Source organism: Syzygium oleosum, unplaced genomic scaffold (genome assembly GCF_021117445.2).
Source record: "Syzygium oleosum isolate NSW1041296 unplaced genomic scaffold, Sole_v2.1 Sole_v2.35, whole genome shotgun sequence".
In the NCBI taxonomy this organism is placed as follows: Eukaryota; Viridiplantae; Streptophyta; class Magnoliopsida; order Myrtales; family Myrtaceae; genus Syzygium; species Syzygium oleosum.
The window spans coordinates 2,788,817-2,814,811 of record NW_026607519.1 but is presented as its reverse complement, the minus strand read 5'-3'; the positions used below and the strand labels follow the sequence as shown (position 1 = coordinate 2,814,811).

General features: G+C 38.5%; 2 long non-coding RNA genes and 1 pseudogene across 4 annotated transcripts in view; all 3 read left to right on the top strand.

Moving 5' to 3' along the window:
* Positions 1-25,995, top strand: part of LOC130135586 (uncharacterized) — a 62,545-nt gene that overhangs the window by 3,106 nt on the left and 33,444 nt on the right. The window lies entirely within an intron of this gene.
* Positions 6,658-25,995, top strand: part of LOC130135585 (disease resistance protein Roq1-like) — a 40,642-nt pseudogene continuing 21,304 nt past the window's right edge.
* Positions 13,967-16,184, top strand: LOC130135588 (uncharacterized). Its single transcript, XR_008814888.1, has 3 exons — positions 13,967-14,399; positions 14,800-14,995; positions 15,096-16,184. It is a non-coding gene; the product is annotated as an uncharacterized LOC130135588 (long non-coding RNA).

Here is a 25,995-nt window from a genome sequence, read left to right as displayed (position 1 = left end):
GACACCGATGTTGAGATGATGAATTTCCATGGATCTATATGCAACTTTGTTTGTCATTTGTTAATACATAGATTGCACAATCTGATGATGGATTCATGGCCTTGATCCTGTCATAAGTAACATCCTCTACGGTGGAAAATCTGGTAGGAATCATGTTGTGCTCTTTCTTGTTTTTCGTCATACCTATATCCATTTCACATGTTTGTACCATCAATTAGTGTCTTCACGTATCGAATTTGCATCCATCTGTTCATTCTTCATTTGGTGATGACAATTTCTCATGCCTCTGATGCTTCAAATGACCAGGAGCTTCACTGGAATTTAGGCAGTTGTGGGATATTCCAACCAAATATCATGGATATGGATGCGACAGGGACGTTCTTTAAACCGATTGCATTGTGTCGTGCTTTATGAATGCGAGCTGTCCATCACAGTACGAGATTCTTCATTCTCGACGTGGTAGCATTCTGCTCTTGTGTGAATAAAGTAATACTTCTCTTTATCTTCTATGAAGTAGAGAAATTCACTATCTGATGGATTCTGGAAACTGCTCATGCGTATGTGATCTTGATTGCATTTTATTAATTCGTTATTTGGTCATGGAAGTAGGCAGTGAAGGTACCATAAACGTGTTCAGCATTTTCTCAAAGCTAGGGCACTAATGTCAAGATGATGAATCTCCATGGATTAGTATCAAACTTTGCTTGTCACTTAATATGCCAATGTGAAGATTGCTCTCTCTGAAGGCAGATATATGGCCTTGATAAGGCTGAAAGTATTATCATCAACAGTGGAAACCTGGTACAAAATCATGTAGTCACTCTTTCCTTGTATTACTTCATGCCTTTATTAATCATCTTGCAAATTCTTACCCCTACATCATTCGCAATTACTTACTTCGGTTCAGTCATTGTTTGATGATGACAATGTCTACGCCCCAGAGGCTTTAAACAAACAGAGGATTTTCACTGTATTGTGGATAACGATGTGAGATCCAAACCAGAAGTATGGAGGATGTCCTTAAATCAACGGTGTGGTTTTCATGTTTTTTTGGATAAACATGACAAGTAATCAATGGGTGGCTAGAAAGGTGATTTGCTTAAGTCCTACAATATTTGAGAGCTGATCTAAATCTGTTAATGCCATCGTTTTTTGAATGACGGCTCAAATCAGAATGTTCTGTTACAGCTGCTGCGGAACAGAATTGGAGATTCACTTCTGCAATAAGCAGTTGTGGTGCCATTTTTGGCTTGGCCGATGGCAAGAACAAAAATTCTTCAGGACTTGGGTATCACCCAGCTGTTTATGGCACTGAAATGAAGTGGGAGGAGCTATGCATATGATTTTTACTTTTGTGGAGAGCTTAATTTATACTGCATCAGAAGCAAGGACTTCCAACTACAACCGTAATGTAGACATAGGAATTGTTCATTGGCAATATTAGGAGTGCAAATTGACTTGGAAGATACTAGTCATGTTCTTTTTTTTTTTTGGTGAGGACTAGTCATGTTCTTTTCTTGTCATTTACACGAAGAATACCATAATGATGGAAAACACACATGCCTTATGTAGAAGTATGAAGAATATTTGCATGATGGCAGCCCGACAGAGATCAGATTCAGGAGATCATCCGCGTTTCCTAGTAAATGTAAATATAGCAGGTAAAGTATCATATTCAGTAGAGAGTACCTACTTCACATTAGTAATTTCAGGTTGGCATGGGGTTGTGTTTTCTGTCTTATTTCAAGGAATCTTGGGGAAATTAGTCGACTAAGTGAATGCAATGGTCCAACATCTCTGGCTTGTGATGCTGGTGGGAATGAAAATAGACTAGAATGCCTTCGAAGTAGATGGCATGTCATTATATGTCAATGGAAGACTCTTCATCCTTGAGATGATATGAATATGTTCGTATGCAAACAGAGTATTACCTTTTCCCATGTCCTATTAAGGTTGGTTACGTAGAGCACAGGATGTTTTTTTGTGTGTTTCTTTCATTCATTCGTGCATAACAAAAAGAAAAAACAATTTTGTGGAGAAACAAATGGAACTGAAGTGTTTCGAGATTTGTTATGAGCAGATGAAATTCATGGAGAAAATAGGAATAATTTTTTTTCTCCCCATTCCATTGTTTGTTAATGTGCCGAGAGTAATGCCACGCTTATCATCCTATGTGAAATTACCAATATTTATTCAATTATTAACACCATTGTAATCGTTCCATTAAACTACCGATATTTATTTCTGCAAACTTTGGTGTAAATGAATAAATAATCTCAATGAAATTATTTCTAGATTTGGCAAATCATTTCAACGGCAATCAAACAATTCCCAGTTATTATCGTGATATTATCTATTCCTTCCCTTGAGTATTATACCCACTGGTATACCACCCATGTGAAGAATAGATTGTTTTATCTTCCAAAGGGTTTCATACAGGCAACTAAACGGATCTCAAGAGCCAACTAAAGTCAAATTAAACAAAAAAAAATAGTCAAATGAACCAAGCAATTCAGCATTCAAACCAAAGGGGGTTTGATGTACGGCGTTCCGTTTTGTAGAAAACGGGGAAGTTTTCCATGCGGACAAATTATAAATATCTTGCCGAACATCGCTCGGGCCTATTTCATCTATTTATTTGAATTTTACTCCTAAATTTTAATAATATTTCGTGTTTTATAAAATTCAATATGATTATCGCAAAATTTACAGAAGCGCAAAAATTTAAAACCGGAAATCACCCTTTTCTTCCCTCACTTCTTCACATACATAGTACAATAAATTTTAAGATCATCTTACTCTTAAATTATCTATGCTGCCATCGCTCACTTCCCTCTCCCTCCCCCATTTCTCTCACCCTTTGGTTTGTATCTTCTTCTTTTTCATTCTTTTTTCTAGATTTTGCTGATGTGGCTTCTGACAGCCCAATCCAACATGACCAAGTTAATTGGAGGAATTAAATTGATCCGATAGTTAACCAAAATTAAAGTTCTACGATCAAATTGAACTTTCATCAAGAGTATGGGGACAAAATTTTTTTTAGGTCGAAAACGCCATCCATTTTATTTAAACTCGAGAGTTTTTAAGCAAAAAGCCCGATGAAGGGACATCCAAACGTAAAAGATTCTAAAAAGGTTGAGGGGACCAATTTTGAAAATGCCCCTTTTTTGTACTCCATATGCAATTATGCATCCATTATTTTTAAGAATGTGTTTGAACACTTGTATTTTTCTCTTGTTTTTCACCTAACTCAACTTACTCTCAAACATAAATTACTAAGTCACATCTAATTAGACATGAGAGTCACTTGGTTCTTTGTCAGTTAATTATATTGAGGTTATACTTCAACAATCAATCAAAGAAATAGTGTATTTCCTTTATATCAATTTGAAATTACTATTTTGCGAGAGCAGAGATATTAAGGGCGTGTTTGTTTGGAGGGAAGTACAAGAATTGATTTTCCAGACTTTCACCCGTTTGATTCGTGGAAAATGACTAGTCAACCGAAAACACTTTTCCGATCAACGAAAACATTCACACATAAATTTAAGAAAGTGAATTCATAAATCCAATGAGGTAAAAATACTTTCTAGAATTGTTCGTATCGAATATTTTTATAATTTTTTTTTCATTGTCCTTCTCCTTCTTCAGGCAGTCACCGGCCACGACCAAGGTCGACGACCGGCCATAGGCGAACTTGAGCCTCACCATAGGCTGATGAACTGGAGCCTCACCTGTGGCCCGTAATCGACCATCGCTGAGGCCTAGAAAATATAGCCTGACTTTTGCCACACCAAGACTTAAGAGATGGCTCCTGAACCAAGGCTAAACATATAGCAGGTCGTCAATCCTCAACTTCCGTAGTCATGGGCAATATTGACATCACACTAGCCAATTATCACTTTCCCTTTTGCCCTTTCGGCCAGCACGCTCTTACTTCATTGCAGGTAGATCAATTTTGTTTGTGACATCTTTTTTTGTTGCTTGGTCCACTGAAAATCATCGATCAATGAAATTATTGTATATAAATCTTCCCTTGACAACGTCAGAGAAAACCATGAAAGTCCATCACAAATAAAAAAAAGCACTAGTGAGGAAATTTCTAGAATTAAAAAAAAAAAAAAGCAGCCTGCAAAAGGCAATCCTAGCATGCGATATTACGGCATGTGTCACCTCACCTTTCAATAGGTCGATTGGTTATGGAATACAAAAAAAAAAAGGTTCTTTGAAGAAGTTGGAGATGTTTGATGCCTTCGGTTATGAATGTGGAAAAAAATATCACGATTGTCTTTAACTTTTTTATGGCGCTCACTGCAATAACGCAATTATCTTCTCAATTACTTGAGTGTCATGTGAAAAATTGATCACTTTAGAGCCATTGGCGTTTTGTGTGGCAAAAAAAAATCTAACGCGACATTATTTTGATATAAACTATCTGACGTGACTCACCGATAAAATGAAGTCAGTAATATTATTGCTGAACAACGTCGTTTATGTGTGTTATTTGCCCACAAATTAATGAATTGGAGCTAAATTTGTTTTCTCCTTCAAACCCTGGAGTTGTTGGGTTCTTCAACGAGGAAGTGGAGCAAAATTAGGTGCTGAAATTTGCGATGGAGAGCAGGAGCAAGATGAAAATCGCCAAATTAAGCACGCTCCAATCAATTGGATGAACAAGAGTATGGAGTAGAGGGTGCCACATAATTACCAAAACGAATCGGTTGGTGCAATCGAGCTTCTTTGGTGTCGAATAGTTGTCATGGACTATGTCTCCGGCCCTCTCAAGAGAATTTTCCTCGAGTGATATTTATCTTAACTCTCTTTTGAAAAACATTCTTTTCCCTTTTAGTTCACGGGGCATGTAATTACTTCTAATATTACAAAAAATCTCTTACTCTCATGATGATCAAGAATCCTAGAATAAAAATTTAATGTAATCTATTTCACAAGTATTTTTCCTGTGCAAATCACGAGTCTACATGCCAGTACAATGGTAATGTAATTGAAGTGGCAATGTAGCTACTACGTCCTTTTCTTTCTTGTTTTTCCCTTGCTTTTGGATATTATATAAATGTTGCGGCCAAATGAGACTAACCCAATTTAAACGATAAGCGATCCTTCCGTCTCTAGCACGGACTAACTAAAATAAGAACAAAATCAGCTCATATCTTTGCACTCCATTCACCAGATGATGCCTAGAAGGCAACGACTATGCACGCATTGAGGAAGACAGCTAGAAGCGAAAAGGAATGGCCAGCTTGGGGCCAACGACTTCGCACTTTGCTAAGTCCAAGTCAATTAACCACTTTATTTATCTAACGACATCAATTATATCAATTCATAATAATTGCATCAGGATTTGATCAGTGACCGTATTAATTAGAAAGTCCAACTCAAAAACTTAAATTGATAAGTGGAGAGAGACTATGTAAATATAAAGAATATTAAAACCTATTGTCAAACGATGTGGGATAATATTTTATCACCCCACTCATGTGCAAGCCGGATAATGAGCGGCATGCGGCCTCCATGGCTTCAGGACCAGCGGGGAAATCCTAAAGAAGCAGGTCCTCAAGTGGCCCGACTCCGTCCTCCGCGGCGTCGACCTCGTCTTCCCCGACGGCCCTTTCCTCGCACAGGGGAAGTCCAACGTCAAGGGCATCTTCGACCCTCCCTATTTCGAGTGGTTCCAGTTCAACAAGGTCTCCGTCCTCTGTCCTCTTTATTTCGAATCTTACGAATCATCATCATCCGGTCTCTTCAAGCTCGTTAATTGATCAGACCCTTTCGTTACTTTTTTCTCGGCAGGAATCACAATTGAACTGTATATCACAGTTATATATATTATCTACTATATAAAAAAAAGTTAAAAAACCAAAATTACTAGGAACATTTAGGCCAAAAGTTAAAGAAAATATGTAAGTACGCGCAGGGAGAAAGACTGCTAGAGGTGAACAAGAATGGTTACTTGGGGCGTGAATAATAATCATTCAATTTCTGGACATAATTTATATTTCCTAGACGAGTTTCTAAATAAAAATATGCATTTGATAAGGATACAAAATTTTTATTCTCGAAATAGGAATTCGTTATCGACACAAAATTTCTCCTTTTTGGACAGCGGGTAGTGGGTGGGCGATCGATTAGTGGCGAGGGCGAGCAATGAGAAAGGTTTTTATTCCCCATTTCTATTCGAGAAATATAGAGTGAGAAAATGAATTTGTTCTAGAAATATAAGAACGAAATTGCATTATAAAAACGGATTTTTGTTCGAAATATGTTTCTGAAAGAAAAAAAAATTTGGCTAGAAATGAAATAATTATCATGCTTTAAAATAGCGAACGGAAGAATCAATCAGAAAGCTGTGAAATGAATTATTTTTACTCAATTAAAAAGCGCGTGCATAATAGACACCCCTAGCATTAAAAAAATGAAAAAAGAACAAGCGTGCGCACGACGCAAACTCCAACAACCGAGTATACGAAATATAAAACCACGAACGTATTTGGAGAGAATAATAATAAAATGTCCATAAAAGTCGAATAATCAGGTCTCGCCCCCTGCTTTCACTTTTGCCTCTTTACCAGCGACGCTTCCTACCCACAGCTCAAACCCTAGCAGCCGAACAGAGCCATCCTCTCCTCTGTTCTCACCCACGCTAAAGCCCCTGCTTCATCCACATCTGTGAGTCTCACAGAGAGAGAGAGAGTCGTGCGCTGCAATGGAAGACCATCCCTCGACACGACAACTCAAGCGAGCTGAACTCACCCAAGCTGCTTCGACTCCGACCATGTCGAAGCGACCAAGACCTGACGTCCTCGAAGAAAGGTCTGATTTACAGCCCGAGCGCCTGAGCGAATCGCCTCTTCTTCTTCCCTCTTCGGACTCATCGGAGAAGATCCACGTGCCGTTGGCGTACGGAGCGAATTCTGACCCATCCGCTTCGTCCACTCCTGTGATTGGAAACAATCACCATGTATTCTTGAGCTTTAGAGGCCCCGATACTCGCAATGGCTTCGTCGATCACCTCTACCATAAACTCAAAGATGTGGGCCTGAGGTTCCATCCAAACTTCGCGTTCAGAGATGATGAGGACCTCCCCTTCGGTGAGGACGTTGCTGCAAATCTTGTCAGTGCAATCAACCACTCTAAGATTTCAATCCCGGTCATCTCGGAAAATTATGCTGCTAGTCAATGGTGTCTCCGCGAGCTCGTTCAAATAGTGGAGTGCGTTGAAAGAGGAGAGCAAAAAGTCCTGCCCGTGCTTTACAAGGTGGAATGTAATGATGTGCGAAACATGCTGGGAAAATTCGGAGATGCCTTCCGACGCCGCAAGCATAGATTTGATAAAGAGGTCAAGCGACAAGGGAAGGAAGCGCTCAAAAAAGTACTTGACTTTAGAGTATTCGAATCAGAGAAATTTGCTTGTGGGTACGTAGTTTACCTTGTTTTCATATATTCTTGTCGGAAGAAGAATTTTTCAATTTATCATCCGTAATCCTTGTCTTGTGGAGCCGTTCATAAGTTCTCATCTGTTGTTTGTTGGACAGGCATGAGGGGAAATTAGTGAAGGAACTCGTAGAAAGTGTATTGCGTGAGCAACAAGGAGATTTTCAGCCACGTCTTCCCGAGAACTTGGTTGCAGTTGATGACTATGTGGCTGAGGTTATGAAATTGATGGATAGTGCTCGTCCTGACGCTCCAATTGTTGGGATTCATGGGATAGGGGGTATTGGTAAGACAACTCTGGCTACGATCATCTATAACAAACTTTTTGACAAATTTGAGTGGCGCAGCTTTCTCAAGGATACTAGGGAAACAATTAATCGCGAGAGTATCAAGCATGTCCAATCTCTACTAATCTCAGATATAACAAAAAGCCCTACCAGTAGTGTACGTGATTCTGATATAGGGATTGGAAAAATCCGATCAAGTTGTGAAAATAAGAAGGTACTTATTCTTCTTGATGATGTGGATCATCCGGACCACCTTGATAAATTGATTGGAGGTTGTAGTTTCGGGTCGGGAAGTAGGATCATCATTACGTGTCGAGATAAGGCCCTCTTGAAGTCCGAATATAAAAGGTATGAACTCAAAGAAATGAATAGTGAAGACTCTTCGCATCTGTTTAGCATATGTGCATTTGAAGGCAAACCACCTCCAAAAGAACTAGCGACTCTTTCTCATGATATCGTTGCCACCACTGGAGGGCTTCCCTTAGCTCTCACGGTTATAGGTTCACGTCTCAAAGGAGAAGAAAATCAAGATATATGGGGAGAAATGTTAAAGAAATTGAGGAACGCGCCTGTTAAGACAGTACTACAAAAATTGAAGATAAGTTATGATTCATTAGAATATGAGGAACAACAAATGTTTCTAGACATAGCATGTTTTTTCATTGGAACTGACAAAAGAATTGCCACCTTCTTATGGGAGGATCTCAAATTCTACCCAAGAATCGGATTGCAAATATTGATTAACCGTTCGTTAATAAAAATTGATGATCAGAATCAGTTGAGAATGCATGATCAACTAAGAGATTTAGGCAGAGCTATCGCCTGTCCAGTAGATAAGAAGCCTTGGCATTGTAGCAGACTATGGGACAACGAAGCCGCCATGAAAGTCCTACGACGCAAGGTAACAATGGCGTCTACTTTTGGCCTATCTCATGTTCTCTAATGGTAGTCCCTAATTATTATTGTTTCTGCTCTTTTGCTTTAGATATTTGACCATTCTCAACATGCTGTTAGCATTTTCTTGGTAAAAGCTACATCCAATTTCGGCCTTTTGTTCATGAAAAGTTTGCATTCGTGATTATGAGGCTCAGAAAAGAGCTATTAAAATTGTGTATTATTAACTCTTTCTATTTTGCTCGTGTCGTTTTAAAATCATTTTCTAGCAGATTTAATACTGCTTCTTACTATATTACTTGTTGAAGACCGAGCATCACACAGGTTTGAAAGTTTACTTTAAGCCACTTATAAATCCGGTCCCTCACACTCTAAAACGCACAAGAGTCATTATAACCTTATGCCGATTGGTTTATATTATTCAACCAAACAACAAAAGCTTTACTGTTGATCATTACTTTGTTGACTTTCATTCTATCTTTTCCCAAAATATATCATCAATTTATTTTTGAAGTACGTTGGTGTGAGGATAAATACATGGATCACATATCATCCACCTTGTTCACTCTTGAAATCTTACTTTCATATGATATATGTGATAAGTCTCCTTCTCCAAAAATTGAATACATTATTCTATCTTCAAATTCCAACCGTGAATGCATGCAATTTGCTCGTGTGCGGGGTCTACTTTTTTTTGCAACAAAAAGAAAGATTTCAGTTAAGTTATTTGCACCTCAACTATTGGCTATCAACTTAAGATTATGTTCAATTTCAAGTAATAAGATGTTATGCAATGCTTTTATACGTATGAAGAATTTTTACAATTTGTTTTCTAGGATTTATTATGCATGTTCACGATGTAAATCCAATATGATAATGTAAATGTAGAACTACGTGTACTTAATACAATGAAAAGTAAAGATTTAGTTTAAATTGTATTATTTAGTGAATGTTATTAACGTAATTGAAGGAAGCACCATGAAATATATCAATTTTTTTGAGTAATTTAGAAATACATAAGTATGTTAATAACATGGTTGGGTTAGTTGATAACTTGAAACAGCACTACATTACTTGGATGCCTCTTAGTCAATAATAAATAGAAAACTCTTATTTTTCTTTTCACTTAAAGGACTGGTAAATTTAAAAATAAAAATTTAATTCAAATTCTCTTTTGGCTTTTCTTTTATTGTCGCCTATATCAACTTACAGTCAAATTAACAAATTACATAAAAAAAATTGGAAGATGTTCAAAATACATTAATTATAAAGGAAGTGGCATAATTAACAATTTTTAGTTTTATTTATGAGCTTTGCATGTGTACGATGGATCAATCATGTTCATTCATATGAAAGATGAGAACTCACAGGATTTTGAAACGTGATGCGACGTCACAAGGCTATTCTATTTCTACCCAGCTTTCATGATATATTCTTGTGTTTATACTGGTGCTATGCACGGATCTAGTCATAGATATTTTGAGCACATAATTCAACATTAACAAATGATGTGCAAAATCAAACAACAGTAAATTACGACATAAGAAACTAAATAACAACGGGCATATGATTTTGTACATATTCATACAAAGTAATTTCCAATAAAAAAACCGAAAAGCAAAGATCGAAATTAAGAAATTAAATGATTGTAGGAAGTAAGTGACGGAGCAGTGAAAGGTGAAAGAAATTGCGTTCTTCTCGTTTTATTTGTCTTTAGTGTAATATGATATCCACCTCTATTTTGTAATGAACAAGCCTTCTTGGTAAGTATAATTGTGTCTTTACGCGCATACACTGGACAAAGAAGAGACAAAAATCTATTGTTAGATATCAAGCAAAGAAAAACATTATAATTAACATATCAAATAAGATAACTTGAGGAGAAAAAAATAAATGAGAGAATGCAAAAAGAGGTAAACGATAATAATCGCTAACCTTTATTTATTAATTCGTATATTTTTGCATGAATTGGTGAATGCAAAAATGCACGAACAAATTCTTAAGATCGGGCCGAATTTTATGACTGATTGGGGCAAATTCAATGATGACTAATTGAGTAGTGTGCTCATCTAAGGGAAAATTACCTAATCAGTCCTAAATTTGTTGTGCGAATGTCCATTCAATAATAAACTTATCAATTTTGTTAATTAGTCCTAAACTTTTGTGCAAAATTCCAATGTAGTCCTTCCGATTAATTTTCACCATGATCATTTACAGTTGTCCTACATGGCACACCGTCACATCAGTAATTTCCTGCAAAAATTAGCCGCAATAACTACATTGGAATGTCACGCAACGATTTTAAGACGAAATCGGCAAAATTGAAAAGTTTAGAATTGATTGGACAATTTCTCCCTCGTCTAAGGATTAGTTGTTGAGCTTTCAGCTTGAATATCCAAAAACGAAGTCTCCATTTCAATAGACCAAATTCTCATTTCCATCCAGCCATATGCCAAAACCAAAAATATTTTGTGAATGGGAAGGGAATGAGTTGTCATGCTTTATGAATGCATAAGCTTAATTAGGTACTTTTTGTTTTTGAAACGTGTAACAGTTCTCACATATGTCAAAGGGACACCATATTTAGTTAGTCGTCAATACTACGGATTTAACAAAATTTAATTTCAAAATTTATAAGAGAACTTGACTAACTTCATATATGAATTTCACTTAAAACATCAAAATTGGGGCATACGAGTGAAAATTGATTTATTACATGATCACGTAATTATAAAAGATCACATATATTTTTTTTATCCTACAAGTGTAGACAAAATGCATCGGCCACAATAACATGCAGAGTATACTAACAAAAGGAGGTTGGATGGTCTTTACAATCCTCAATTTTATTTTATTTTTTTGTAGGAGGAAAATGAAAAAATCGAGGCACTACGTCTGGACAAAAAGGGCTCCAAAGAGTTCATGAAGCAAGAGAGCTTCAAAAGAATGCCTAACCTGAAGTTCCTTCATTTGAGGGCCACAGGTTTTGCTGGAGATTTCAAAGGATCACTTTCTGAATTAAGATGGCTAAAGTGGGAGAGATGTCCTGACTCTTTCGAGGCAACCAACGTTCATTTGAAGAAATTGGTGATGCTTGATTTATCAGGTGATTATACTAGTGGAAACTGTATTAGTGAAAATTGGAGAGGATGGAGTTCAATTAAGGTAAAGATGAAAAAGGCTTTCTCTTTTGTTGCATTTGATGGTAAGTCATTCTATTTTCTAACTACTAATCTTGGAACATGTTTATTTCTTGTAGATGGAGAGGTTGAAAGTTCTCAATCTTTCAGAGTGCCGGGGATTAAAGAGCACCCCTAATCTCTCCGCATTTAAAAATTTGGAGATGCTAATCCTGGAAGATTGTCCCTATTTGGAGGAAATCGACCCTTCCATTGGAGATGTCAAGCGCCTTGTTTCCTTGAACTTGAGCAGGTGTACGAGTCTCGAGAAGTTACCCGAACAACTGGGCGAACTAGAACATTTGGAGGAACTTGTCGTAGACCATATTGGGATAAAAGAAATCCCTCCATGTATAGAATCTCTAAAGAAGCTGAAGACACTTAGTGCCAGGACATGTTGGCTATTAACTCAAGTTCCCAGCTCAATTGGGAAGTCGGGAGAGTTGGTTGAGTTAGACTTGTCATTTACAGGTATTATAGAATTACCTGAATCCATTGGGGAATTGAACAAATTGAAAATTCTGACGGTTTTTAAGAGCAAGATAAAAGGTTACCGAGCTCTATTGGAAAATTGCAGAGCCTCCAAGAGTTCGATGCCAGCGGGTGCCGTGACCTCGAAGGAGAAATTCATGTTGATAAAGGTGGATTGTCTTCTCTAAAGACCCTTCGTTTAGGTCAAACAAAAATTTCTCGCTTGCCCAAAAATATCAGTGAGCTTTCTTCTCTCGAGCACCTCCATTTACTTGACTGTAGAGAGCTTCAGTCACTCCCAAAACCTCCTGTTAGCTTATCATCCCTGCATCTCACCTGTCGGAGCAATGAGCTGCCATCGCTCTCTCACCTCAAGCATCTACAGGATCTCCGCCTTTTTTCTTGCAAGTCTCTTCAAAGCATCCCAGAGCTCCCCTCCTGCATACAGACTCTTATCGTTTGGGTATGCCCCAAATTGGAAAGGTTGCCAAAGCTTTTCGATTTGGAATTTTTGTCGGAATTACGGCTCATGGAATGCTATGGGCTGAAGGAATTGGATGGATTGGAAGCTTTGAAATCCCTAAGAGTGTTGCACCTATCCAGAGACCTAGGGTATTTCCGTTTTGAAGATAATCTCCATGCGATAGGAGGCCTTGAAAAATTGGGATCCCTGGAAGTGTTGAATATCTCTGGGCGCAAGCACATTCAAGTACTGGACCTTTCAAAGTCGGAGCATCTGAAGGAGTTGATTGTTAGGAATTGCAAAAGCTTAGTTGAAATTCGCTGCCCTAGTAAATCCCTAAAGCGCTTTGAAAGGGATGGGTGCGAGTCGCTCAAGAAATTCCCAGACTTTTTACCACCTGACGAGGAATTCAACTACGAGTCTGATGAGGAAGCCGACGAGGTTGATGAGGAATCCGATGTGGAAGCTGATGAAGAAATGACCAGACTTTGTTTGTAACTATGATCCAAAGTAGCATTTTCTCCATGAGTATGTGGAAATTCCTTCTCATAAGATTCTCCAAGGATGTCCTCACTCATCCCAGTTAGCTAATACCGAAGTGAAATGGTGTTGAAGGCTTCTAATTTCACATGGAAAAGGACGCTAGTGTCTAGAATTGTTGTGATGGTGATATGGCTTGTTCATTTTTTCCTTACTTTTTCTTTGCTAGCTTTCTAGTTGAATGGAATTGCTCCTTATCTCCTTCTGACTGGGAAAATGCAAAAGCTGGGGCTATAATAACAAAAGTCCATTGGTTTCTTCTTTCACCAGGAGTTATCGGGCTCTGACATTGTGGTGTGTTTGGAAGAACTTTTGCTTTTTAACTTTCATATATACTGTTGTTTTTAGCATTTGCAATGTGTCTTTTGTTCAAAGCTCAGTGCTTCAAACCTTCACAAAACATAAAACTTCGCATTTTTTGGCCAATTATAGCAAAATAATTATTGTCTTGCTGACAAAGTCAGGAAATACCTTTTGATTTCTAATGTTGAAACAGAAACACCATTGAATTTGTTTCTATTTCCATGGCTAGTTTTCATTCTGTCATCCTCTATATGGATCCTCTATAATGTGATGGTCTTGCTTTTTGAAGGTTACAAACTCTATGCTAGCCGACTGTTGCCTGCACCAATGCGAAATTCAGAGTACAGAGCTGATTGAATCTGACAGTAAGTGGCTTTTTTTTAAGTTACCTGACGATTTCAGTTCACAAAAAGGCGTTGAAGAATGATGTTGAGTTGAGTCGTGCTTGAGAAATATCTGGTCGTTGGCCAGTTCAACTATGAATTTGAGGATTGCATCTACAGCAGGGATGGGTTATGTTTGATGCAGGCGTGGGGACTGCTTTGGCCAACTTATTGTCTGTTCCTTAGCTTTTCAACATTTTTCTTTTCTCATGTTGGGCAAGAAGGTTGGTCCACGATTGTGCCGTGCCCTCGATCGCTGGTGCTGCATTGTTCCATCGTGGAGTCTCTCCCCGATTCGCCTGCAAAAAGAGATGCTCGGCTCCCTCTTAAACTGAGAGCTCTTGTAGAAAGAAAATGGAGAGAATTGAGAAAGAAAAAGATCTGATTTTGGAGATCGCTAACATCTCCTACTAAACAAAAAATATAGCAGGTATAATACCATTTTCTGTGGAGATTACCTGCTTCCATTAGTATTTTCAGTTTGGACGGGGCTTTTCTTTGATACGATATTATTTTCCTGTCTTAATTCCAGCAACCGGAGGAAGTTGTTTGAGCAAAGTAATTGTAAGGCTTCAGTTTTATTTGGCTCGTGATCATGATATGAATAAAAAAGGTCAGAATGCCTGCAAAAGGATATTTGATGTCTTCAGTCAAATAGTATGAGATTCTTCATTCTCGACATGGTATCAATTTGCGCTTGTGTAAATAAAGTAATACTTCTCTCCAACTTCTATGATGTAGAGAAATTCACTATCCGATGGATTCTAGAAACTCCTCATGCATATGTGATCTTGATTGCATTTTATTAACTCGTTACTTGGTCATGGCAGTGGGCAGTGAAGGTACCATAAAACGTGTTCTGCATTTTCTCAAAGCCAGGGCACTAATGTCAAGATGATGAATCTCCATGGATCTGTATCAAACTTTATTTATAGTTTAATATGCCAATGTGAAGATTGCTCTCTCTGAAGGCAGATACATGGCCTTGATCAGGCTGAAAGTATTATCATCAGCGGTCGAAACCTGGTACAAATCATGAAGCCACTCTTTCCTTGTTTTTCTTCATGCCTTTAATTATCTTCTTGCAATTTCATACCTTAACATCATGCACAATTTCTTACTTCAGTTCGGTCATTGTTTGGTGTTGACAATGTCTACACCTCAGAGGCTTAAAAAGAACAGAGGATTTCCACTATATTGTGGATAACAGTGCGAGATCCAAACCAGAAGTATGGAGGAAGTATTAAATCAACCGTATTGCTTTCATGTTTTTGGGATAAACATGACAAGTAATCAATGGGTGGTTAGAAAGGTGATTTGCTTAAGTCCTTTAATAGTTGAGAGCTGAGCTAGATCTCTTATTGCCATCTTTTCTTGAACTAGAACTCAAATCAGAATGATTTGTTATGGCTGCCATTGAACAAAATTGGAAAGCCACTCCTGCAATAACTGTGTTTCAGCCAGAAATGTGCTCCATTTTTGGCTAGGCCGATGGCAGGGACAAAAGATCTTCAGAGCTTGGGTATTACCCAGCTGTTAATGGCACCAAAATGAAGTGGGAGGAGCTGTGCATATGATTTTTAATTCTGTGTAGAGCTTAATTGGTACTACATCAGAAGCGAGGACTTCCAACTATGATTGTAATCTTGACATTGGAATAGCTCATTGGCAATATTAGGAGTGCAAATTGACTTGGAAGATACTAGTCATGTTCTTTTATTATCATTTTCACAACAGTTTGATGCATGTCCGATGAGAGAAATCATGTTCTTTCATTATCATTCACGCAAAGAGAATACCAGAATGATGGAGAACACATATGCCCCATGTAGAATTATGAAGAATATTTGCATGGCAGCGGAACCACAGAGATCGGGTTCTAGAGATCATCCGTGTTTCCTAGTAATTGTAAATATAGCTGGTAAAGTATCATATTTAGTTAAGAATACCTACTTCACATTAGTAATTTCAGTTTGGTATGGGGTTGTGTCGATGTCTTATTGTTTCCTATCTTATTTAAAGTAATCTTGGGGAAATTGGTTGACTAAGTGACTGCAATGCTTCAGCATCATCTGGCTTGTGATCCTGGTGTGTATGAAAATAGATAAGAATGAGTTCGAAGTACATTGCATGTCATTATACATCATCAGTCACAAAGAAAGACTCTTCATCCTTGACATCACATGAATATGTTCTTATGCAAACAGAGAGTATTACCTTTCTGCAAGTTCTATTAAGGTTCATTTCCTAGAACAGAGGATGTTTATTATGTGTTTTTTTTTTCATTTCATTCATGCATAATAAAAACAGAAAAACTTCATTACTTGTTAGCAAAAGTTCTACCCAAAAGCTTAAAGTATTAGTTAGAGGTAGACTCAATATATATAACCCCCGTTGAAACCCTTTATTTAACCAATGTGGAATAACACTTCTAATAATTGATTGATCATGGCAACTACTCATGTCTATGTGGTTTTGATTGCATTTTTAGTAGCTTATGTTCACTTATTCTATCACGGATTAATAAGCCACCGGAGGCACCATCATAACATTTTTACTTTTCTCAAATCCAAGACACCGATGTTGAGATGATGAATTTCCATGGATCTATATGCAACTTTGTTTGTCAATTGAGAAGCTAATGCATAGATTGCTCAATCTGATGATGGATTCATGGCCTTGATCCTGTCAAAAGTAACATCTTGTCCGGTGGAAATCTAGTAGGAATCATGTTGTGCTCTTTCTTGTTTTTCGTCATGCCTATATCCATCTCACATGTTCATACCATCAGTTAGTGTCTTTATGTATCGATTTTGCATCATTTTGTCCCTTCTTCATCTGGTGGTGACAATTTCTCATGCCCCTGATACTTTAAATGACCAGGAGCTTCACTATAATTTCGGCAGTGGTATGAGATCCAAACCAAATATCTGGGATATGGATGCAACAAGGACATTCTTTAAGCCAATTGCATTGTGTTGTGCTTTATGAATAGGAGTTGTCCGTCATAGTAATGAAAACAGGTGCTTTACTTCACTCTCTGAAGGTTTGAGAGCTGATCAATGAATGTCTATTTTTCTTAAACTTAGTAACTTATAGTAACTTCTCTTCTTCTTCTTCTTCTTCTTCTTCTTCTTCTTCTTCTTCTTCTTCTTTTGAAGGACAGTAATTTTCCTCAAATTTGGTTACGTCACTTGTGAATTTTTCATAAATGTCATGATTTTGGCTCTTAAATTGTACTTTATGATATTTATAAACATGCATATAAAGATTGCAATTAATCTCGTGTAACTAAGACCAACAATACCTACTGGTTAATAGTTTTCCCATAAGATCTTAATCTGATTCAATCAGCCATATGTACCCAACGATACCTATCATTGCCAATCGTTGCCATGTACATAAGAAGTATATATTTTCAGAAAATTACGTAAAAAGTAAAAGCCATGTACATAAGAAGTATATATTTTCAGAAAATTACGTAAAAAAGTAAAAAAAAAAAAAGAACACGAAAGAGGGAGTAGAAAGTGGCATTGGAAGCTACTCTTTCCTTCATTAGATGCAGGGGAAGGCAGAGAGATTTGCAGAGCACACCACTTGGAGCTAACCGCTTGAAGCAATATCGTTGGAGTAGCATGAGACTTTCTAGAAAATGGCTTTAACCCATCGAGGATGAAGCCTTGTAATTGTTGTAATGGATTCATTTGCTTGGAAATCGACCAGCACGTGTGGGATATGGACATTGCTATCCGAATGACGACTTATCAAGTGCTTGTAGAGTTTCTAACATTCCATCTTGACAATAAATACATATTGGGCACTCGGCTTTGTTGATAAGTTGTCATTCGGATAAGTTGTCATATCGAAATCTCGTTGGAGTAGCTAAGACTTTCTAGAAAATGGCTTTAACCCATCGAGGATGAAGCTTTGTAATTGTTGTAATGGATTCATTTGCTCGAAATCGACCAGCACATGTGGGATATGGACATTGCTATCCGAATGACAACTTATCAAGTGCTTGTAGAGTTTCTAACATTCCATCTTGACAATAAATACATATTGGGCACTCGGCTTTGTTGAGGAGATAGATGTCATTACCCCCATAAAAATCTCACACGGCGCTTTTCCCGGAAGAATAGTTAAATTGGATAGAAAGCAGAGGGTGAGTCGGGCAATGCTCTCGCCCATGGGCCGAAAAGGTTTCGGAAATGGCTTAACTTATAGTCAATGAAGCGTTGGGATTGAGTAATGAGCATTGCACGTTATAAAATGAGGTCGTTAATGGTTTCGTTGGAGTTAAATTCGATGGAAAAGTATGTATCACTTATAATTCAATGTTTCTAGGTACATAAGCATGGTGGTGGTGACATGAGAAAATTATAGTAGGCGATTTGGGACATACATATATGAAAAATGAGGTATGAACATAACATATTAATACAATATTTGTCGCACAAACTATTGCACACATTATTTATGAATAGCAAAACCTCACTCTTGCCACTGTTACAATTGCTTTTCTCATGTAACCCAAAAGAACACCCAGAGCAAATAAGCTCATGCAAATACACGCTCAACGGACAAGCCAACTCTCACTTTTTCTCTATATTGGGAAACACTCTGGGCTTACATTATGAGGCTTTCCAATGCCCTAATTACAGCTAGGGTTGTCAAAACCAAACCAGAACTGAAACCGATTCGAATTGAACCGCACCGAACCGAATTTTCGTATATTTTTAGTTCGATTAGGGTTTCGGTTTGGATAATAAAAAAAACCATTTTTTTATTCCGGTTCGGTAAATGGAAAATAGCATCTCTTCTTAATATTGCAATTTACACAATCTATCTCCTTTTTTACTAAACCTTTTTTTAATATTTCGAAAAAGAAAACTGAAAAGCCAAATTGAACCAAACCAATTGTGAGTCGACGGCAAATTTGATCGAGTTTCAGTAGTCTAATTCCGTCGATTGTGAGTCGACGACGGCTTCTCTTCTTCCAAGTTGCCACACGAGGGTCACAACACTCCGTGTCTCATTCTACCTCCAATCAGGATAGTGTACATACAGAATGTGTTTGTCAGTTATTCTTTTTATTAGTTAGTTTGCTTTATAATTTGAGAGACCATTCTTCTTCTTTCTTCTTCTTTTTTTTAATAAAATGAAACATAAAAGTGGCTGCTTGGGTTACATTAAAATAGGGTACTGAAGAAGAAATGGATGCACAAAAAGTTGTGTTTCTATTGAGAAATGCAGGGGAAGGCACAGATTGGCAGAGCACGCCACTTTGAGCTCACCGCTTCAGGAACGAAACTCTGTTGTCTCGCTGGAGTAGCTGAGATCTTCTAGTGATTGCTTATCTCACGGAGAATGAAGCATTGTAATTGCAACCATCAACGCGTCTTTCTTCAAAATCAGTGAAAAAGAAAGACATTGTGTTATTTCTACCGTTAACAGAGTCAAATGGTACAATAGGTGAAATTTTTGTACCTGTTCTCAATTTATAACATAGCACCGAGTTGGAAATTGTATCTCTACTTTTGAAATTTGCAAAAAAGTACTAACTATCTATCAAAAAGATTATGCACATGGTGTCAAAATTGATTTGAAATATAGAGTCCAAGAGAAAGAGATGATTTCTCTAAGTCAAGTTCTATGTTGATTAAAAATGTGGGAAGGCTACAGTTATTGAGAATGATCTGTGTCATCAAAGAATCACATAATTGAATTGTTGAATGCCCAATGCCTCGAAAAGATCACAATACATCATTAAGAAGCTAGAAATCAAGACGATTAATCTAGGATATATGAGAAGTAGTCAGTAGAAATAAAAATAAAAAATTTATTAATGATGAAATTCTTGAATTATCTCTATCGGTTTTAGTAGTGAATTCGCACAACACACTAAATAGCTAGTTAACCTCAAAGCAAGAAGACATGGGAAGGGAGAATCATTGAGTAAGAAGGAAATCAGGTGTTGGAACGAAAGAGCAAACCAGGTTCGGATTGAAGTAATAGTAAGGCCACTGTCAAGAGATAAAGCTTTGTAATGAAGATTTTCTACCATGCTTTTTCCACTCTATTTTGGCCAAAGAAAATGTCATTTGACGGCCTCCACCCTGTCGGTTTGGTATAATTACAAATCAGGTAATCCGTGCGAGAATCCCAACTTTGACCAATGTGCATTGCAAATTATAACATTTCTTCAAATCCTTAACTAAAAAAAAAAAATGAAGTCGTTAATGGTTTCGTTGGAAAATCCTCCGGAGGTGAACTTGGAATGAAATTCGTTTTGAAAGTAGATTTCATTTATTATTCTTTGTTGTTGGGTACAGAAGCACAGTAATGATAATACAATAAAATTGTAATAGGCAACTCGGAACCTACGTATACAGTATGTATACAACACACAAATAAAATAGCCATCACACAACTATCATGGCAAAAGTGTCAAAAAAGTCCTAAACCTTTTGTATTTGTGCCAATTTAGTCATAAACTTTTTTTTTTGTGCCAATTAAGTTCTAAACCATTTGCTTTGGTGCCAATTGAGTCCTAAACCTTTTTTGGTGCCAATACGGTCCTAAACCTTTTGCATTTGTGCCAAAAAAGTCTTAAACCTTTTTTGGTGCCAATTCGATCATAAACCTTTTGCATTGGTGCCAATTTAGTCCTAAATATTTTCGAGCTACATTAACCGGAAGGACTAAATTGGCACAAATGCAAAAGGTTTAGACGAATTAGCAACAAAAAAGGTTTATGACTCAATTGGCACCAATGCAAAGGTTTAGGACTGAATTGACACAAATGCAAAAATTTAGGACCAATTGGCACCAAAAAAGGTTTAGGACTAAATTGGCATCAATGCAGAAGTTTAGGACTAAATTAGCACCAAAAAAGGTTTATGACTAAATTGGCACCAATGCAAAATGTTTAGCACTTTTTAACACTTTCCCCCAACTATCACACACATAATTTATGATTCGTGAAAGCTTACAATTACTATTGCAATCGTTTTTTCTCGCATGACATGTAAAAACATTTTGAGACGTTGATTCATGAGATAGAAAGACCGATTTTCCCATTTGCGAAATATAATAATAGAAAAAGCCACGCAACCAATGCAATGATTGCTTGGTAACTGTGAATGAAGGGATTTGGGTCATTCTTCATTCAAATCTGACATTACTTTAGACTTGAATAGAAGTATGGAGGCATCTGTGAACTGAAGATGCGTTGATGGAACCCAGATGGAGAAGGAGAGCTCGAGAATGAGTAGAAGAGGGCTCGAGGACAAGAGAATGGTGCTTCTCATCCGCCAGAAGGAGCTCCAATTGCTCGCTCTTCAACAGCAGCGGCAACATTCATCCAACAAAAGGAGCGGTGGCAGCGATGAGGGTTGAAAGGTGAAGGATTTCGAAAGAAACTAAAAGAAAAAACTCCGCCTCAACCCAACCATGGCCGATTGGAAGGTGGAGATGCTGCATGACTTGCTCAATGGAAGTTTGATAGCTTTGGACCGTATGCTTACAAGAAGTTCGACTCTTTCAAAATGAGTATCGGGAATTAGTTGGTACTTCATTGATCAGTTAAATTCTGCTCGTGCTCATCGGCTAGATTTTGCTCTCTTTATGCTTTCTTTTTTTTTGGGCATACATTTATTGGTGGAGAGGAATCACAATATCTATGTCTGCTTGTTCCACGAGTTATGAAGGATTTCTAAAGAACACCTGCAGTCATCGAGTTAGATGCTTCACTAGTGATTGATGATCTATTCCAAGTTGAAGGCCTTGACAAATTGAAAAACTTGAAGGAGCTGCTTTTGGATAGGTGTCAATCCCTTATAAGACCGAACCTTTCACAATTGACACATCTGAAATTTTTAAGAGCTGCAAAATGCCACAATTTAGTCGAAATTAATGACCTTGAGGAAGAATTGGTCCCCATAATTGGCAATAGGAACGTTGATGAGTTTATGTCGACAGTTGATATGGTTATCGACCAAGCGTGTATTGCATAATTAAATCCATGGTCCAAGAAGACCAAGACTTGGCCTATTAAATGGAGTGGGACTAATCCGCAGCGCATGATTACACTTATTGAAGACAAAGAAAGAGGAAATCTGAAGGGCCCACGCGCACATCTCCCCTGCGTCCGTTTTTCTCTGCATGTGCACGCGTGCCCACAAAAATTGGCAGGCGCCTCGTGAGAAAATATTGGTGCAGGCCCGGCCTCTCCACGTAATCATGGGCCGGCCCATTCAGTGGATGCCGCATGTCGTCCATGGGTCCCATTTTGGCTTCCGAAGATGGGCGTGACTTCTCCTTAAAAACGTGGGCAGTTTTTTCTGTTAGCTCCCACGAGAAAACCTCCCTCCTCAAATCCAGTTGCTATGCTTGCTGTTTATCCTGAACTGAGTTTAAAAAAAGAAAAAAGAAAAAAGGAATCTTGCACTCCATGGATGAGGCTTTCCAAGCTCTCGGTGTTGCATTTCGGGGTTTCTTTCTTGAGGTTTCGCAGACTCGGGCATGTTCTTTTATCTGTTGGGCTCTGTGGGAATATCTCTGTTTTTTCATTACATTAGAAAAAAGGTCTGGTTCTGTATGTGGGCATTTGGCCTCGTTGGGGGTAAAAAAGAAAGTGTCTTTATTGGCAAAATCGAGAATAGGAGATTCATTTCTGAGAGTGAAGGTAGATTCGTAGGAGTGAATTGAAGATAAAAGTTTGTCCTTTGTTTTTTATTTATGTTGATGGAAACCAATGGTTTAGGTGGTGTGATCTTTGGAGGCATTTGTGAATTGAAGATTCGTTGATGGAACCCAGATGGAGATGGAGAGAGCCAAGCTCGAGAATGAGTGGAAGAAGACTCGAGGACGAGAGAATGGTGCTTCTCATCTGCCAGAAGGAGCTCCGTTTGCTCCATCTTCAACAGCAACAATCATCCAACAAAAAGAGTGACGGCGGCGATGAGGGTTAAAAAGCAAAGGATTTTGAAAGAAATTAAAAGGAAAAACTCCAGCTCACGCAAAGCCTTCGCCCCAATTCAAAAGTTGTTTCAATTGTGTCTTTCGTTTGACCGGACGGCGACTCTGCAACCATGAAGAGAGCTCCGATCACCAACCCAACCATGGCCCATTCAAAGGTGGAGACGCTGTGTGACTTGTTAGATGGAGGTTTGATAGCTTTGGACAGTATTCCTACAAAAAGTTTGAGTCTTTCAAAATGGGCATCGGGGATTGGTTAATACTCCATTGATCAGTTAAATTTTGCTCGTACTCATCGGCTAAATTTTGCTCTCTTTATGCTTGTGTTTTTTTCGGGCATACACTTATTGGTGGAGAGGAATCTCAACATGTGTATGCTCATTCTATGAGATATCGAGGATTTCTAAAGGACAATTCGTACTGCATGCCGACAGATGTTTTTTTAATAAATTTGGTGTGGTACGTTCTGAAATTTTTTAGTTGACTGAAAAGTGAAAAGTGGTAAATGCAAGTCCGATACTGGTGAATGCCTTAAAGCTTTTACTTCTATTTCAACGACTGAAAAATGGGCATTAGCAATCACGGTATTTTCACTTTTTGTGTCGGTTAGTTCTCCGTAATTGGGCTGTGCTCGGAGTTTTCCCTTTGTACAAAAAAAAGTACAAAAAAAAAGAATAATATCGCGCCCTCCCTTCCTAGATCGAACGGTCCAGATTCGCTCCTCACTGTAACAACCGTGCGCCGCCCCACGCCCCATCTCCCGCCCCCGCTCGCAGCCGTGCATTATTAACCCCGCCCCCGGTTCTGTCACGATTCATCTCCCGATCTGGAACCACAGGGCAAGACAGGAAATAAAAAATAAAAATAGAAATTAAAAAAGAAAAAAAAGCAAAAAACGCGACGCCCTCTTTTTCAATTTCCATAACAGAAAATACGAACCTATTCACACGTGGAGCGCGAACGGCCGTCCGTATTCTGATTTCTACGGCCCACGTCGCTCCGCGCGAGAATTTCCTCGTTTCCATAAATCGTTTAACCTAGAGTCGCCAAAAAAAAAAAATTTATCTCGTCGTTTTTACACTTCTGCCCCTCTCTCTCTCTAGCTCTATCTTTCTCTCTCTTTCTCTCGCTCGAGTGTTCGGACATTCTCGAGAGAAGCTCAACCATCGATGCCGGGGGCGCGATCGCGACCAGGACGCGGAGGCTGCGTGCGGCGGCAGCGGCGGCGGCGACCGTAGCTGTGCCGGCGGATAACGAGCTAGGGCGGGAGGAGAAGGCCGTCGTGGGGGACGTGGTTGCGGAGGCAGCGGCAGCGGCGGTGGAGGAAGGGAGAGCGGACGAAGGGGGAAGGTTGCAGGGTGGTTTTGGAGGAGGGTTTGGGAGCGTCCCCACCTGCATTGCAGAAGGAAGGTGTGGGGGAGAAGCCGATGGATGATTTCGACAGCGGTGCGGGGCACAGCAACAAGGGGCACGCCGGGGATGATAAATCGTAATGTGTGTACCGCGAAGTAGTCAATGTCCATGATCTAAGCACCAAAGGATTGCCAGAGAAAGACCAAGGCCTTGCCTCGAGGATTCTGTTCATTTCATTTTCAGACTTAAAGGTAAAGGCTAAAGTTCTCGAGTCGATCAGATTCAGAGGTAACTGAATCCACTCCCCATGCCCTCTTCATAGTTTTTTTGGAAGTCTTGGAGATTGATATTGGGGTTGTAGAACAATTGCCCAAACATAGTTAGACGACATTCTCATATTCTCTTAGTGAGGACCATACCATCTATCTTTGCCGGGTTCTTTTTTCTGACCAAAAATTGCCCAATTTCCTGCAGAGGATAGTAACTCGAGAATCTGAGGTGTCCAATTCTTCCATTGAAGATGCACGAGAGGCAGACAACTTACTCCCGGCCAGAAAAGTACAGCAGAAGCAGTTACTCTTGTAAATTCATTCTCAGGGCCGTATCCCAGTATTTCGTAATGGCAAAATGTTGTCCAAGGTAAATGGGGTAGGTAGGGATTTTGGGTAAAGGGTCATAGTTGAAAAGGAAACTGGAGATTTGCATCTTGGTAGAGACTAGATGAAATGACTGCTGGATTGAGTGAAGAACATGAGGGTTTTTTTGGGTGAAAACCACCACCATCGGGGGAGGATATAAGCTCTTCCCATCGAGAGAGGATATAAGCTCTTCCCATCAGGGGTGGAAAAGGTGCATAATGATAGATTGCAAAGACACGGCAAACAGGTTTAAATTTACATTCCTATTTCAAGTTCTTATTTCTACAAGCCAAACATATGTTCAAGGGAACAAAAAATCGGAAATGAAAATTTTTCCTTTACATTGAAAACAAAAACTAAAAAAATTATCATTAACCATAAGGCCCCTTAGAACTTCAGTTTGGGTTTTCTAGTTCTTTTCTTTAATTTTTAGTTTTCATTTTGGGCTGAAAACTTGAACGCGGGCATCTAGTTCTTTTGAGGAATGATTCGCTTCCTCCATTTGAAATTTATTTGGCTCCGTTTATTACCTTACGCAAATTATTTCCATTTCATATTATCCATGAGGATGCTCCACTGGAAGAACAATTGCTTCGACTAACCCATATGTTGTTCTCTTTAGGAAATCCATTAAGTGTAGCTATCTCGGTCCCTTAACAATTCTTTTCATGGCAAATCATGAGTATCTTTTTGATCAATTGCCATATTTTCTTCACAAGATTCCCCGGCCATTTTGGATTCCTTGATCAGATTTACGTGCCAAACTTAACCAAGTGCGGAATATCAATCAAAATTTATTTCGTCTGGAAAAATCATGTTTTGATTTTATGTTATGTTCATTCAAGCGTCAGAATATAGCAGTTGAGGCCCAAAATGTCTGTGAAGTTCTTCTAGTCAAGGCACTAGACCAAGGTAGCGCACACAAGCCCCCCAAACAGTCACTATGTGGATAGGTTCCTTGAAGGTTCACAACTTCACATGCCTTGGCCCCAATCGGGAAAAGATCTCAAGAGATGGTCCACAAAACGCGCAATGATGGTCAAGCCATGATGTAGA